Here is an 18,871-nt window from a genome sequence, read left to right as displayed (position 1 = left end):
GGCCTGATGTATTCACAAGTGAATTCTATCAAACATTCAAAGAACAGCTAATCCCAATATGATACAAACTATTTGACATAATAAGCAAAGAGAGAGTTCTACCAAATTCCTTTTATGACACAAAGATGGTACTGATTCCAAAGCCAGGCAGGTCAAAAACGGAGAAAGAAAACTACAGACCAATCTCTTTAATGAACATAGATTCAAAAATCTTAAATAGTGTAAAGGTTAAAATTATGGTTGAGACTGAAGGTAATAATTATTTTGGTCTCCAAGGATTTTACTTATAAAATCTTGAATGAAATACTCAAGTTAGCTGGAAATTTTATGGTGATTTAATTGATATCATGGAGGAGATTAAAAAGAAGGAAGAAGGAAGGGGCTAGTACAGGATGGGAAGATTAGGAGATCTAGAAAGTAAAGTTTTGAGTGTGAAAGAGGAAGGAATCAACCTGACGTCCATAGGGGCTCAGCCAAGATGCCCAAACCTGAATTGGCTCAAAGGCAAAACTCACCGCCAAACCCAGACAAATAACTGCCACCACTCCAAGATATCGAAACACCTAGCATGCTGCCAGCCAGAGTTGCCTCTCCAGGGAAAGAGCAAGAGAGAGGAAGGGGCATGCCTTATATAGACAGTTTTATGTCACTTTCCTGCATCTCGTCTGTACCAATGATACCTTAGCTTGACTTAGGACAGCCCAGGGGTCTGTCCACATTTTCTGCACGTGTCTGTTGAAGGCCATTTCCTCAGATAATTAAATCTTGAGTTTGGTGCAGACCTTCCTAATCTTGTTAAACTAAGGATGGTGGTAAAATGTATACTTCCCAAGAATTGATTCTGTTAAACCAAGTATCTATATTGTTATTGATCAGGAAATAACTAAATCAGATCTTCTAAAGTACGGACTGATTAGGGTGGAATAGTTTTAAAATTCACAATAGGATACTAGCAAAAAGACCCCAGCAAGTGGTCAGGAGGGTTATTCACTATGATCAGGTAGGATTTATACCAGGAATACAAGGATGATTCAATATCAGGAGTTCAATATCTTCAATATCAAGCAAACCAACAAAAAACACAAGATCATCACAATAGACACAGAAAAAGCCTTTGACAAAATACAACACTCATTCCTATTGAAAACACTAAAAAGTATAGAAATAGAAGGGTATTTTCTAAAAATAATAAACAGTATCTATATAAAACCATCAGCAAACATCATCTGTAATGGAGATAAACTAGATGCATTCCCAATAAGATCAGGAGTGAAACAAGGATGCCCATTATCACATTTTTTATTTAACACTGTACTAGAAACACCATAAGTAGCAATTAGAGAAGAAAAATAAATTGAAGTTATTAAAATTGGCAATGAAGAGACCAAACTATCACTCTTTGTGGATGATATGATGGTCTACTTAAGGAATCCTAGAGAATCAACTAAAAAGCTAGTGGAAATAATCAATTACTTTAGCAAAGTTGCAGGATACAAAACAAACCCATATAGGTCATCAACATTTCTATATATCTTCAACACATCTCAGCAGCAGGAATTAGAAAGAGAAATTCCATTTAAAATCACCCAAGACAATATAAAATACTTAGGACTCTATCTGCCGAGACAAACACAGGAACTATATGAACACAACTACAAAACACTTCCCACACAACTAAAACTAGATCTGAGCATTTGGAAAAACATTAACTGCTCATGGGTAGGATGAGCTAACATAATAAAAATGGCCATCCTACCCAAACTTATCTATTTATTTAGTGCAATACCCATCGAACTTCCAAAAAACTTTTTAACTGAATTAGAAAAAAACATAACAAAGTTCATTTGGAAGAACAAAAGATCAAGGATATCCAGGGAAATAATGAAAAGAAATGCAAAGGAAGGTGGCCTTACAGTCCCAGATCTCTAATAGTAGTACTCTCTGAGTAACCAAGGATGACAATTGTCTTTGTGCATTTTTGTGCAGAAAGATACTTTTGTGTGAAGATTTAAGTGGAAAAGTCGATGCACAGAGACAGTCCCACTCTCTCGACGTTGGAAGCCTGGGTCCATTGGCACGAAAAGTCGTTACACCTGGAGACTTCCTCAGCTGCATTGGATGGCCGTGTTGTCTTTTGTGCTCCAACACGCCCTAAGCATTCCACAGTGCTTTGCTGTGTCGCCATCTCAGCCGTTGAACCTTCTTGTTGGTTTCTTCCACCTGTTCTGCCAAAGCAGTCTTCACATGCTGGGTGAGCAAAGCCCTGGTTCACCAGGGGTCTATGACCCGATGGCTACCCTCACAAGGTTTAGCTGGCCTGTCGAAGCCGTTGTCCGGGGTGTGGCTGCTGCCACATGCTAGCAGCTACTGGGAGCTACAAGTGAGAGCTGGGTGTCAGGTGAGGGTCAGAGGCTGGAGAGCTGCCCTAGGAGGGCATGACAAGCCCTCCATACCACAGATATTACTCCTCCCTGAGCACCCCATAAACCCCAGATCTCTAACTATAATATAAAGCAGTGGTCATCAAAATAATTTGGTACTGGCTAAGAGACAGAAAAGAGGATCAGTGGAATAGACTTGCGGTAAGTGAACTTAGCAAGACAGTCTATGACAAGCCCAAATATCCCAGCTTTTGGGACAATAATCCACTATTCGATAAAAACTGCTAGGAAAATTGGAAGACAGTGTGGGAGAAACTAGGCTTGGACCAATACCTCACACCCTACACCAAGATAAACTCAGAATGGGTGAATGACTTGAACATAAAGAAGGAAACTATAAATAAACTATGTGAACACAGAATAGCATACATGTCATATGTTTGGGAAGGGAAAGATTTTGAAACTAAGCAAGACTTAGAAAGAGTCACAAAATGTAAAATCAATAATTTTAATAACATCAAATTAAAAAATTTTGTATAAACAAAACCATTGTAACCAAAATTAGAAGGGAAATAGCAAAAACAGATTGTCCCTGAAACAATCTTCATAACAAAAAGCTCTGACAAAGGTCTAATTACTCAAATTTACAAAGAGCTAAATCAATTGTACAAAAAATCAAGCCATTCTCCAATTGATAAATGGGCAAGGGACATGAATAGGCAATTTTCAGTCAAAGAAATAAAAGCCATTAAAAAGCACATGAAAAAGTGTTCTAAATCTCTTATAATCAGAGAGATGCAAATCAAAACAACTCTGAAGTATCACCTCACACCTAGCAGATTGGCTAACATGACAGCAAAGGAAAGTAATGAATGTTGGAGGGGATGTGGCAAAGTGGGGACATTAATTCCTTGCTGGTGGAGTTGTGAATTGATCCAACCATTCTGGAGGGCAATTTGGAACTATGTCCAAAGGACACTAAAAGACTGTCTGCCCTTTGATCCAGCCATAGCACTGCTGGGTTTGTACTATACAAGAATATTCATAGCTGTGCTCTTTGTGGTGGAAAAAAATTGGAAAATGAGAGGATGCCCTTCAATTGGGGAATGGCTGAACAAATTGTGGTAAATGTTAGTGATGGAATACTATTGTGCTCAAAGGAATAATAAAGTGGAGGAATTCCATGGGAACTGGAATAACCTCCAGGATTTGATGCAGAGTGAAAGGAGCAGAACCAGGAGAACATTGTACACAGAGACTGATACACTGTGGCACAATCGAATGTAATGGACTTCTCCATTAGTGGCAATGCAGTGATCCTGAACAACTTGGAAGGATCTATGAGAAAAAAAACACTATCCACATTCAGAGGAAAAACTGTGGGAATAAAAACACTGAAGAAAAACAACTGTTTGACTACATGGGTCGAGGGGGATATGGCTGGGGATGTAGACTAAATGAACATCCTAGTGCAAACACCAACAACATGGAAATGGGTTCTAATCAAGGACACATAATACACAGTGGAATTGTGCAACGGTTATGGGAGGGTATAAAAATGGACTTGAATTCAGGACTTCAATCCCAGAAGTCCTTGCTCCACTTCCCCAAAATGCTTTGTAATCTCACTGAATTCTCACCTGGGCCAAGAGCAAAATCATTATTTAAAGGGTCTCCGCCCACGGCGGGGTCTCTTCTCTTCCTGTCTCCGCTGGCAAACAGACTTGTCTTATGATGTGAGTGAAATTTTGGGTGGGCCATGGCACATGCCTTTCTTACTTGTATTTTTCTTAAATTTTCAATCTTTAATAAACCTCATAAAAATAATACTCCTTGCAGAGAGAAACTAATTTCTACCTGCCTCAGTATCCCCCAAATTTTAATCTTTACAAGGATGAGGGAAGGGGAGGGAGGAATAGAATATGATTCTTGTAACCAAGGAATAATGTTTGAAATTGACTGAATTAAAAAATGATGTTTAAAAATATCATTATCATCATCACATCAACCACAACAATATCATCCTCATTATTGCACATTCAAATAATGAGACCATTTCAGAGGATCCATTATTCCCACTGATCAGGACATAGCTGTAAAATACATAAGAACTTCAGACTATCTAGTGACTCTGAGTTCATATTCATATAGGGAATCCTGATAAGAATTTCCTTTGTCAGTGCACAGATTGGCAACATCATATTTTAAATTTTCCTAACCTCACTGAGACATTAAGTGACTTGTCTAAGGTAACACAACCAGTATTATCAGAGATGGGACCTGGGCACAGATCTTCCTGGTTCCAATACTGAGGGGGGAAAAAGGAAGACAACTTTTCCATTATCTATTTCTACCTTAATTTAATTTTTGAATCCTATAAAGATCACTGTTGTAGAAATAAAAGAAATATAGAAAAAGAGTGTAAAATCATGGAGTTAAAGGAAAGAGTAATTCCAACTGGGACCACCCACAGCTCAAAGCACTGGAAGACTTCGTTTATTACAGAAAGAGGTCAGTAGACACTAAATTTGGTTTCCTTAATGGCATATGAAAAGGGACTTTGAGATGCATGTTGCAAATATCTCCAAAGGTTTAACACTTCAGCTTTATAAGGAGGAAAGGGGAGGGCAATGGCCCAGAATCAACCATCTTCACAAGCAGCTTTTAGCACAAGAAGCTATTCTAGGCTACATGCAGACTTTAAATACTTATCCTCTATAAGGAGTTCATGATGAGACCTTGATTACATGAGTCTCCACATAAAAACAGAATAGACTCTCCAAACAAGTTTCAAATTTGAGAGAATTGTTTTTCTTTCTCTTTTTAAACATACATATAACAGAAACTACTGCTTGGCCTTTTTAATCCCTCTATTCTCCTTTTATAGAAGATAGGTAGAGAGACAGACAGGCAGGTACGCAGACAGACGGATAGATAGATAAAACATTGAGATGCATATAAGAATATGCATATATACATATCTGAAATGTGGACATTTATAAATGCACATATACATATATGTGTGCATATCTTTACTTATATACACATATATGTATCTTTATATGTATATATGTAGGCTGATATGTATACATGGGGGGAGAGAACCAGAACTAGAGCCAGGAAGACAGAGACAGAGAGAAAAGAGACAGACAAACAGAAAGACAGACAGACAGTCAGATAGAGAAAGTTTTATTTTGTTTTGATAGAACAGACACTTCTCTAAAAAACCCCAGTCATCCCTAAAACATATATTCCTTGGAGGACAATGAAATAAAATAATAGAATAACAGGATTGTAATTTATAGTATATATCCCTTTACAAGTCTGTAGCATAAAAGAAAAGAAGAGGCAGTAAGCTTTAACTTTTATAGAATGCTATACAGACAATCCTTTGTACCTTCACTATAATTTTATTACCTTTGCTTAGGTTGTGACAGTCATTGTGTGGAGCATCTTTCTTGGCTCTTCCTCATTCGCTCTGCTTAGTACATTCAAGTTTTTTCTTTATCTCTCTGGATTCTTTATATTTTGGATTGTCTTTGGGAAATGGAGCACTTTCTTAAATGTCCCCAAAATGAAGCTCTAGTAGTCAATACCACTATACTACCAGCATTATTTTATGGCTTTGATTAATAAAATACTCACCTCCCCAGTGTTAAAAAATAAGTATCAAAAAAAAGTATCATCCAGGTGATGGACAGTTTAGTGGTGAGAGTGAGCAGAATGGAACAAATTAAATGATAGCAGTACAAGGGAGAGGCAAAGAAAAGAAATTTAATCCATTTTAAAGAAATGTATCAACAGAGAAGAAGATAGGCTAGTCATATGGAAAGAGTAAGAAATTCTAGATGATAATTCATATCTTCATATATTTTACAGCAATGTCAGGAGAAAATGAGAAAGGTTTACCAGTATATTTTTCCTAACAGCTTGAACTTCTTGGACTAGGCTTCATCCATCATGCTCCCAGGAAACATTATCATTAAGAAATGTAGCTTATCTGCCACCATATAAAGAATTGACAAAGTTTAAATGTAGATTGAAGCAGGGCATTCTTCACTTTATTACCTCCATAAATTTTTGTCTAGTGTAAATAAGCAAAATATCTCATTTCAAAACATGATGAACCTGGAAATATGTATAGTTTGATAACATATGTACAACCTTTATCATAGTGCCATCCTTCTTAGAGAAGGGGGTTGGAGGGAGAGAACACAGCTTTCAAAATGTCATAAAACAATGATTAAAAATTGTATTGAGAGGTAATCTGAAACAAAAGGGAAAAAATGAAACTCAGTAACCTCTGCTGTTCTGACTAGAAAGACACAGGTCAGAGCAAAGGAAAGTTAATGATGCCTGTTTTACAGGATTCCCAGAAAAACAATTTCTCCAATCTTCACTTTTTTGGATAGAACTCTAAAACGTACCACTCTTGTCTCACTACATACCAGGTAACTTTTCCCTACCTTGTTCTCCCTTTTAGCTTTTTTTTGTATGTTTTCTTCCTCTGTTAGACTCTTACGTTATTTGCTTTTCCACATTTGTACCCTAGGTGCTTAATACAGGGACCTGAACATAGTAAATTCTTAATAAATGTTCCTTGACTTGACTTTTCCATGTGATGAACTTATGAGAGGATATGAACCAAGATCTTAAAAGGATGATCTTATTTTATTTTTTCTTATTTTGTTTTATTGTTTCAGTTACATATAGAAATAATATTTGGAAATTGGTTTTAATATTTTATAATTCTCCAAATTCTCTAAAATTTCTCTAGAATTCTCTAAAAAAAGTTTTCTCCCAACCTACTCTCTTCCCCTTCTCAGAGTTAGTAAAAAATATGATATAGGTTATGTCTGAATTTTCATGTTACATATATTTCCATATTGTTCATGTTATGATAGAAGTGATTCATCTTGCACACAATTAGAAATCTCATGAAGGAAATATAGTGGAAGATGACAGGCTTTGATCTGCACTCAGATTCCAATAGTTCCGTCTTTGACTATGGATAGCATTTTCATCATGATTCCCTTGTTATCTTGGAGGCTTGCTTTGCTGTGCTTGTCTTCCAAAGTCAATCAACACATAATATTTCTGTTACTGTATATGCATCAGTTCATATAAATCTTTTCAGCTTTTTCTGAATGAAATAGCATTTCATTATAGCTACATACCACAATGTGTTCACCTATTCCCCAATGGGTTTACTTTCTATATCATTTGAAAGGAAACACATCAATAACATCAGATACTTATTTGTGTGTTAGAGTATACAATTACATACATTAATTTGTTCAGTCACTTATTTTATAGAGAAAAAATATGACCAAAGGAGGAAAAGTGATTTGTCTAAGGTCACATAGATAATCATAAACCCTTGAAGCTTTGAACTCTGGTCCTCTGACTCCTATCAAGGTCCTTTTCTCCTTTAGCTTGTTGTCATGCTAGCATGTTGATGTAATACCCACAACATACCACAGTTCTTCCCATGAAATCATCCTAATTAATATATATATATATATATATATATATATTTGTTTAGCCAATTTAATTGAATTCAATTGTTGGATATATATTTTGTTTTTGACTTGTATTACAAGTAAAAGCACTACGGGCATTTACATACATATAGATCTTTTCTTGCTGACAATAACCTACTCAACAGCAAGATCTTTGGATAAAAACACAATTTAGAAAATTTTCTTGCATAATTCCAGAGCTCCTCCTGCAGTAAATCATCATATTTTGCATTGCCCTTACAATTCAGATTACTTATGCTTCTCAATTATCCACTTACCATATCTAAAAAACATTAGGGGTACTTCATAACTTTATAGAAAAAATGTTAGCCCTGAATCAGAAAATCTGCTCTGTTGATTCAAGTCCTTTCTTTAATTTATTTTTCTATTTGCTCTTTTCTTTGCTTCTTCATATCCTGCATATCACCTATTTTTAGTTATTTGTCTGAGATTTTGAGAATTTATTCTTCCCATACCATATTTCTTTTGAACTTTGAACTTTTTTGCTTAGCTTTCTATTTTTATTAATCTTTTTCTTATCTGAATATCTGGTTTATGTTTCTGTGTTACAGAAGCCAAGGGGTTCAGCTATCTATAGGATTTGGGTGAACATAGATGTGAATAAGATGTTCCTATCTAAGGATATAAAGTCTAACACACCACTGGCTTAAGAAAAGATGGAGATATATAGCTCTTGCTAAGAGATCAACATAATCATCCTAACTACCATCACTATCACCATCATTGATAATGTATTTTCCCTGTCTTATCTATTCTTGAAGTGCTACAGTGGACCCTATAGACCCTGTACCACTTTGAATTGGTTCAAGAGTTTTGACTTTATCCATTTATGACCTGGGGCAATTCTCCTCTCTCTAGAAGCCTGCCCTCTACCATTCTTGAGGGTTCATATAAGTGGCAGACTTAGTGCACTGGCTTACCCCACTGAAGATCAGAACTTGTGAGTTTAATGTATCTACCATTCTCAGTCTCTCCAATTTTGCAGGGATAATACCAGCCCTATCATTAAATTAAAAACCACTGGATTTAGAGATGGATCCTTTCAATCCAATCCCTTTATTTTTCAGAAAGGGAGTGATGGTATGCGGAAGTCATGCTGCTCAAATGTACATAATAATAACACATCAAGTCTACAACTAGAACACTATGTCCTCCAACCATTCTATGGAAATTAGATTTCAGGGAAAGAGTGCCTGATTGCAAACTATTACAGAAATCTGAAGGTTTAATGTGATATGTGATAAGATGGCTTACCCTATACTATATAGTAGGGATCTATGGGTTAGATATTTTGGGGACAGGACAGAGAAATGGAATAGAGAAAATTATATTCACTTATAACACCCATTGATTCAACAAACTATATGGCCCACTATATGGCAAGTTTTGTGCTCAGCATTAGAGATGCAAATATAAAAATTATACTGCCTCCCTCAAAGAACTTAGGTTTGTTTTTGATCTATAAACATTTTGTGAAAATTTGGTGTTATTTAGAGTGAATGAAATGACCACATGGAGTTCCAATCTGAGGTAATAGAGAAGGTCTATCCTGATAAAAAGAATACGATGAGATTGGAAAGCAAATGTACCAGAGCTAAAACTGAAGAATTCCAACATACTTTGAGTCATCCTGATTAGGAAAATCAAAAGTTCTATATATTCTGAACAACACTCCCACAATATTAAAAAAAACTAATTCTAATTCTGGTATACAAACTGGATGTTGACAGATGGTTGTTTAGAGACTAAGTTTTCACCTACTTTTCTCATTCCCAAAATGAAGACATTTTTTTTTCTAAAAAGAACCAACTCAAGGTAATTAATGTTAAGATTTCTTGTTTCTTGCATCATCCATGAAACTAGCATTTATGAAGCATGTGCTATGTATTCTAAGCATTAACTTGAGGCTTAAGATAAAATTTTAAAATGAAACAATGCCTCCCCTCAAAGAGGTTGCATTTGTACCACAGACCACAATATGTGCATAAAATAGTAAATTCAGAATATATATATATATATATATATATATATATATATATAAAGTGATTTTGAGGGAAATAATGACAACTAGGAAAATCAGGACAGTTTTCTTGAAAGAAGCAATACTTTTATTGAAAAATGAAAGGATAAACAATTTCCAAGAGACAAAGGTGAAGTAAGTAGATTTTGGGCACATGGAAGAGCTTATACAAAGTCACAGAAAAAGAAAGTAGAATGCCCTTTATAGGGAATACTGTAATGTAAGCACACCGGTCTTAAGCTTCACATATCATCTTTCTAATCAGTGCTGACATAACAAACTAATCATTTTATCCATAACTAACATTTCTTCTCAGTGGCCCACTGATTTTCTTTGTGACTGAAGTTTTACTGCCTCTAGGAATGAATTCCAGGAAATTATTGGATATATCAAAAGTGAAACTGCTCCTTTTAAGGAAAATCATTAGGAACTTATAGCCTTGAACACTTCCATAAGAAGCTTTTATTATGGTCCCTAACTTTTATTACTTTTGATGTCATATACATCAGGTCCCACAGACAACTATAGATTGATCAAAAGCCAAAAACATATCTTACACAATACAACAAACACAGGAATTATATGAACACAACTACAAAACACTTTCCACACAACTAAAACTAGATCAAAACAATTGGAAAAACATTAATTGCTCATGGGTAGGATGAACTAACATAATAAAAATGACCATCCTACCCAAATTAATTTACTTTTTAGTGCCATACCCCACAAACTACCAAGAGACCTTTTTGCCAAATTAGAAAAAAAATCCTATAAAAAAGTGCATTTGGAAGAACAAAAGATCAAGAATATCAAGGGAAATAATGAAAAAAGTAAAGATGGGAGCCTAACAGTACCACATCTTAAACTGTACTATAAAGCAGTGGTCATTAAAACAAAATGGTACTGGGTAAGAGACAGAAGGAAGGATCAGTGGAATACACTTGGGATAAGTGACCTCAGCAAGATAGTCTATGATTAACCCACAGATCCCAGTTTTGGGTACAAAAATCCACTATTTGACAAAAACTGCTGGGAAAATTGGAAGACAATATGGGAGAGATTAGGTTTAGATCAACATCCCACACCCTACACCAAGATAAACTCATAATGGGTGAATGACTTGAATATAAGGAAGGAAACTATAAGTAAATTAGGTGAACACAGAATACTATACTTGTCAGATCATTAGGAAAGGAAAGATTTTAATACCAAGGAAGAGTTAGAAAAAAATACAAAGTGTAAAATAAATAATTCTGACTACCTTAAATTAGAAAGGTTTTGTACAAAAACAAACAATGCAACCAAAATTAGAAGGGAAGCAACAAATTGGGGGAAAAAACCTTTATAACAAAAACCTCTGACAAAGTTCTATTCATTTAAATTTATAAGGAGCTAAAACAATTGTACAAAAAAATCAATCCATTCCCCAATTGATAAATGGTTAAGGGACACGAATAGGCAATTTTCAGATAACCAAATCAAAACTATTATTAAGCACATGAAAAAGTGTTCTAAATCTCTTATAATCAGAGAAATGCAAATCAAAATAATTCTGAGGTTCCACCTCAAACTTAGCAGATTAGCTAACATGACAGCAAAGGAAAGTAATGAATGCTGGAGGGGATGTGGCAAAATTGGGACATTAATGCATTGTTATTGGAGTTGTGAATTGATCCAACCATTCTGGAGGGCAATCTGGAACTATGTCCAAAGGGTGATAAAAGACTATCTACTCTTTGATCCAGCCACACCACTGCTAGGTCTATATCCCAAAGAGATCATAAGCAAAAAGACTTGTACAAAAATAGTGATAGTTGTGCTCTATGTGGTGGCAAAAAATTGTAAAATGAGGGGATGCCCTCTGTTAGATTTAAAATAGTTTTTGAGCTTTTAAATAGTTGTAGATAAGAGAGTGGGAGCCATAAAATGTGATAATTAAAATGTTTGGGAGCAAAGGAAATATATAACAATTATGACCGCTGAAATATGTTTTCTACTGTGTCTTGGTTTTATATAAATATAAGATGGTCGCCAGAGAATATATTCCCAATTTATGAATATGCCCAAGCCAACTAGGTTTTATAGAGAAATTTAATTTATAATACACTGATTAATCAATAGAAAAAAAGAGAAAGTAAAAAAGGAATAAGAATGGAGGGCCTCAAGACAATAAGGCCTAGATCTCAGTCCTAAGAGATAAATCAGTCAGTTGGTTTTATCACTCACCCAAGATCTCTCTAGGTAAGGCTTCTCATGCCAACCTCAGGCTCCACCTTCAAGAGAGCCTCCTTTCAAGAAATGTTTTCAGAGAATTCTCCTCCTGACTCCTCCTGAGTTCTCCTTCTACAGCCTCCTTCAAGACCTCTCCAGGAGCTCTCCCTCTAGGACCTCTCTCCTCTCAGACCTTCTTCAGAGCATCTACCTCCTCTATCTTTAAGCCAACAATCTAAGTCCCCTCCCCTCAGTTCTCACATCTACCAATCACTGTCGATGTCTCCCCTGTGCCAATGGTGGCTCTAGCTTAACCCAGGACCACCCAGAGGTCTTTCCCCGTTGCACATGTCTATTGAAGGTCATATTCTCAAATAATTAAATCTTGATCTTTGCTGCAGCCCTTCCTAAATCCTGTTACTCTGAGTAGGGTGGAGATTGTAGTTTCCAAGACCTGGTTCTGTCATTCCAAGTATCTCTAGTGTATGAATTCTAAAATCAGTCATGACTCAAAGAACTTCCTGTTCTATGCTTAAGCATAGGTCAAAGCCCTTTCCATTGTTAAGCAAAAGGTTTCTGTCCTAAAGTAGTCTTAAGTAAGGAGGAGAAGGATCCTCCCATACCAAGGCGTTTCATATTCCAATATAGTTCTTACTATCAGTAGGAAATTTTTTCAAGTATGAAATTTCCCAATGAGGAAATTTCCAACATTCATAAGTCTAAGAAATTTTAAGGTTTACAGAACATTGATCATGAAGTACCTGTTTGGACCAAGTTCCATTATCCTTATGCCTATGCACTGGGATTCTACAGGAAATCTAGCCTTAGTTGCTACTATCCATTGAACTGGAAAATTATATTCTCAGGATCTCTTGTCTTAGGCAGTGATAGTGAACCTTTTAGGGAATGAGTGCCCAAACTGCAACCCTCACTCCTCATATGAGCCACCCCTTACCCCAGGCAGGGAAGGGAGGAAGCACTCCCATTGGGCTGCTGGGCAGAGAGGCAGGTCATGTGGGAAATGATCTCAAGAAAGCATGGGGGGAGGGGAGCAGCTCCTTCCAGCACACATGCCATAGGTTTCCTAACATTGTCTTGGGTTATATACAAGCACACATTATTCTCTACCATGTGCTTTGAAGTCAGTCTCCATCAGTTGCTCCTAGAAAAAAAAAACAAGAAAGTAGGATAGGAAAACCTACATGACTACAAGGAAGCTAAATCATCAGGAAGAAGTAAGAAAGGAATTATGACTTTTACTTCAGCTTTGGTCAGAGATTTTTCTATTGGCTGATTCTTCTTCTATGGAGTAATTAATAAAATAGAATTTATTTGGCCTGTCAATGACCAATATGAGTATCATCAATAAAGTCATGAACTCACTACTCAGACCCCATAGACTATATATGCCTCAATGATTGTAGGGTTCTCAAACATGATTTTAGTCACTACTTTGTTGGTCCATACCAATTTGCTACTTGACTGTTTTTTTTTCCTCAAGCATATCCTGACTATAGATTGTCTATCGAGTTCTGATTCACAGTCTTTGATTTCAAATGGCTTACTCTAGTCTTACCATTTAAAAAAATCTATAATTTTATTTTTCTATTCAATTGGTTCCAGATCCTTGGCTTCTTGACTCTTTGGATTTAAGTTCCTATACTAGGAGCTGAGCCTCCTATCTCTCTCCTCCTGTGCTCCCAGTTCCAACAGGACTGACTTTATATCCTGTATCTACAATCACTTGTCACATCCATTTCTCATATCCATAATTTCATTACTGTGGTTATGGAGAGTTACGATCACCCATCAATGCTGAGATGAAGTACCTGTGAGAAATGATCTATCAACTTAGAGCAAATCTTTAAACAACCAGATCCATTTGGCATTTGCTCATTCCAGTGATGGCATCACTGCATTCTTTTACCTCAGAGCAAGACACCAGGAATTGGGAAAGAACTCTGAGCTGGGAATCTGGGTTTCTTTGAATACGGTCTCCATTAATGATCTTTAACTTTTCCTTTGATTTTGTTTTTCCAACTATATTTAAGGCAGTTGTTACTATATCTCCTCTATCTCTCAAGTTTTGAGGAGAGGATATACTGTCATATGACTGCATAACATTTTAAGCTTTTGGAGAAAAACATACTATTGTAGAAAAAAATCATAAAACTGTTCATTTTGTTGTTTATACTTGTTGGGATCTGCCGTCTGTGATCATAGAACAAGTGATGTGACAGAGTGTTTCCAATGGAAGAACTCTCTTAAAGCAGTTAAAAATATTTTCAAAAGCTTTTCAAATCCATTTATACATTCACGGTCTGAAAGAGCAATGCATTTTTTCCATTGTTAAATAATACATTCAAGCATAAGTAGCTTTCTATCATCACTAGAAGAAAAGATAGCAGATGAAACTCTGCTCACAGTATCTCCAGGGTGACCAGTTGCCATTCAGCAACATGCCTCACCTTCTGAATAATACCTGCCTGTGTTAAAGGACTCACACAATCAATATAGCCACTTCCTAAAGCAGACTCACCACGTCTGTATGTTGGACTAGTTTTGCAACCTAGAAACCCAGAAACCTTACCATTGATCTTAGAAGAAACAACTTATTTCCTCAAATGGGAGGGAGGAATAGGTCACATGGTTTTCCTTTCTATAAGCCAGAATGGCTAGAGAAGGGGTCCTCAAACTTTTTACACAAGGGGTCAGTTCAATTTCCCTCAGACCACTGGAGGGCTGGACTATTAAAAAAAAAACAAAAAACAAAACTATGAACAAATCCCTATGCCCAAGGCGCATGTCTTATTTTAAAGTAAAAAAAAGGAACAAATACAATATTTAAAATAAAGAACAAGTAAATTTAAATCAACAAACTGACCAGTATTTCAATGGGAACTATGGGCCTGCTTTTGGCTAATGAGATGGTCAATGTCCGGTTCTATATTTGTCACTGTTAGCTGTAATAAGTGATGCAAGTGTGCATCAGTTAGTCTAGATCTAGTTTGAGATTTCAGATGTTTCATTTTGGAAAAAGTCTGTTCACAGACATAAGTGCTGCCAAAGATGGTTGCCATTTTGAGTGCATGGTTCCTGAGATTAGGATATGTCTCGGAGGGGAGAGATGAATAGAAATTAATCAAGCTGCTTGACTTGAATGCGTCTTTCAGAGAGTCACAATTCTGCAGTTCAGCCAGTTCCACTTGGTAAATTGTATCCACATTTTCAATGTCAATAGAAAATAGGTTATGGAAAAAACTGTATGTCCTGTTCATGGAGATGAAGCTCTTTAAATCTGAATTGGAACTCTTTTACAACTTTTCCAGTGAATCCACACATATTTCCTTTGGGGATGCAATCAAGGGTTTTTCTGCTAACAGATTTTGTGTTAAGGGGAGATGGCAGAAATTTTCCTCCTTCACTTGTATGATAAGGAGACCTAATTTTACTTAAAATGCTTTCACATGTGATTGCATATCACAGATGAGCTTGCCTTTTACTTGAATTTTCACATTGAGTAGCTCTGTTACATCTACCAGAAAGGTGAGGTGCCATTTCCATTCTGCATCATTGAGCTCTGGTACTTCTTTATTTTTTGAAAGCATAAAATCTGTAAATCTGTGGAAGTAAGCCATAGAAATGTCTCAAAACTCTCCCTCGACTCAGCCAATGGACTTCTGTGTGGTACAGAACATCTTTATAGGCAACATTTAGCTCAGACAGAAATTCCTGAAATTTCTGTGGTTTAGAGCATTAGCTCTAATGAAGTTAATACAAGATACCACAATTTTCATAACAGAGTCCCACCTCAATATTTACTACATAGCAGTGCTTGTTGGTGGATGAAGCAAAGTATGGCTTATAGATGAGAATGGTTATGTTTGTCCATCTCTTGGTTAATGTGAGTAATTATTCCTTTCTTAGATCCCATCAAGCTAGAAACACCATCAGTTGTCACACTGGCTAGTTCAGCCCAGTCCAGCTCCAAATCCTTCACAGTTTGGGAAACCTTTTCATAGATATCCTCTCCTGTAGTTGTTTCTTTGATGCTTTACAGTGCAGCAAGCTCTTCCATGACTTCAAAATTGTCATTCGTCCCATGAATAAAAATTAGTTGTGCAGAATCACGAACATCATTGCTCTCATCAAGTGCCAAGGAAAAACAGGAAAGTTTTCTTGAGGAGTTTTGCAAATGCTGATACAAATTGTTTCCCATTTCTTCAATCCTTCATGTAACTGTAGATCCTGAAAGACTAATTGTACTAAATAAGTCTGCCTTTTCCAGGCACATCTCTTTGGCAACAGAAAGAAGGCACTCTTTAACAAATTCTCCCTTCATGAATGGTCTGCCAGTGCACACTATTAGCTTGGCAACTTGAAAACTTTGCAGTGCTTGCTTGCAGTGATGAAATATTTAGTGGCTTCTGCTTCACAAAAGTATTTTGCTGCGTTTTCAATGTATTTTTCAGTTTTAATATTTTATCTTTTCTCACATCTCTGACTAAACAATCATATTTATCTTTATGTTGGGTTTGATACTATCGACACAAATTGTATTCTTTGAACACAGACACTATATTCTGGCATATCAAACATATAGCTCTTTCCTTGTACTTCATGAAAAAGTAATCATACGTCCAATGTTCTTTAAATATCCTACATTCTGAATCAATTTTTCTCTTTCTTGACATCATTGTTTCTTAGGGATTCTAAATTGCTAGTAATAAAATACCAACATACTTATATCTTTCTATTGATCTATCTATTGATCTATCTATCTATCTATCTATCTATCTATCTATCTATCCAGCCCTACAAAAACAATATACCAACAATAATTTTGGCCACACAGAGGCATACAGACTGCACTGCCAATCAATGCAATCTGATCTATGTCCATCAACGCCGCCTTCCCAGTCCACATCATTTCAGCCTCACCAGTGGCCATATTGATGGAACTCTACTTTTCCTCAGGCTCACACTGGTGTGGTGTGGGAACTGGCATGATTACAGAGCCGGTTCCTCCACCACCTTTCTAGTTAATACTTCCCTGTACAAATTGCACTGTGATCTATGAACTCACACAGGAATCTGATGGCAGGAAAAAAGAAGGCACAACACTAGTGTGTGTCCTTTTGTGGTCTGTATTTATGGATCTGTAATTATAGACCAAAATATGAAAAACACATGCCTCACTTCCCCTATAATAGGGGCCATTATGTTGTGCATCTGGGGGAGTATGAGGGCCATTGTACTATCGTGTTTCCCTGAAAATAAGACACTGTCTTATATTAAATTGACCCCCCCAAAACAGGGGGTGTCTTATAAAACACCCAGTGGCAGGGATGGGCTTCTCACAGTAGAGGCACATCACTGATGTCACAGACCAGATCACCGCTATCCAATGTCTGTATACAGTACTGGAGGCGATGCTGGGCCTGTGACTGTATACCGCTGTCTGGGATAATGGAGGCTGCAGCGCTGGTTGTGATGGGCCTGTCACACCTTGCAGAAGCCCATCACCACCAACACTATACCAGGCAGCAGTATACACAGTGAGGAATCCCCTCCCTCAGATCGCTGCTCACCATGCTGACATCTTCCATTGTGCAGCCACATAATCCTTTGCACAGCACTTCATTATCGTTCAGTTACTCTCAGAACAAGGTGCCACGCTAAGGATTATGTCACCAGCAGTAGTACTGTACATGAGCGCTGCCATGCTCTGTGGTGCCAACACATACAGTAAGTACTCCAGGAGCACAGGAAGAATCCTGTGCTCCATTCACTGACCACCAATGAAAGAGGTGCCCCTTCTGGAAGTATTATGAGGGTTGGATAAATGGCCTCAGGGGGCTGCATGTCTCTCGTGGGCCATAGTTTGGGGACCACTGGTAGAGTATTAGGCCCAAAGTCAGTAGAACTGACTAAATCTGATTTCAGACACATACTAACTGTGTGATCCTGGGCAAGTCACTTAACCTTGATGATCTCAGTTCTTCAAATGTAAAAATGAGCTGGAGCAGTAATACCAAAACACTCTATATATTTGCCAAGAAAACCCCAAATAGGATTAGGAAGAGTCTAACACCACTGAATGACTAAATAGCAACAACTATAGTAACTGGAAATCACTTTAAGTAAAATCTTATAAGATCTCAAATCTTCAACTTTAAATAGATGTAAAAAAATAATCTTACTTTTAACTGGTGCTAATATATTAGGAAAGGAGAACTCTCAAATCCTGATTTAGACTTTTATCAAAATACCAGAAAAATTTCCTAGTAAAATAAAGCAATATTTCCTCCACTGAAGATTCAAGATTTATCTTTTATAATATTTAATCAGGTAACCAGAGATGTATTCAGGACCATTCCTGTTTCCAAATTCAGATAACAAAATCTACCCAAACAAATTAATTAAATATCTATTTCAGATCCCCAAATTGACAGGCTATAAAAATTAATAGTATAAATGGAACATAGCTTTTCAATTGGTCACTTGGAAAGTACATTTTTCCATACACTCCAACAGAAAATTTAAAGCAAGGTAAAGTCATCATAGCTCATCTACCTGGTGACAGTAAGGATGATAAAAACAGATATCCTTTCAAACTTAAGCTTCTAGTTAAAATTATTCAGTTTTCTATAATCAATGGACATATTTATGTGAGGATACAACTTTATATCTTTGGTTAAAATATTCATAAA

The 18,871-nt window shown here is 36.5% G+C and overlaps 1 pseudogene; it reads right to left on the bottom strand.

Moving 5' to 3' along the window:
- The window catches only part of LOC130457175 (DNA polymerase delta subunit 2-like), a 70,763-nt pseudogene extending 53,654 nt beyond the window's left edge, over window positions 1–17,109 (bottom strand).
- Between the last annotated feature and the right edge of the window lie 1,762 nt (window positions 17,110–18,871).

The sequence above is a fragment of the Monodelphis domestica genome, chromosome 1, assembly GCF_027887165.1.
Source record: "Monodelphis domestica isolate mMonDom1 chromosome 1, mMonDom1.pri, whole genome shotgun sequence".
Lineage (NCBI taxonomy): Eukaryota > Metazoa > Chordata > Mammalia > Didelphimorphia > Didelphidae > Monodelphis > Monodelphis domestica.
This window is presented reverse-complemented; position numbering and strand designations above follow the sequence as displayed.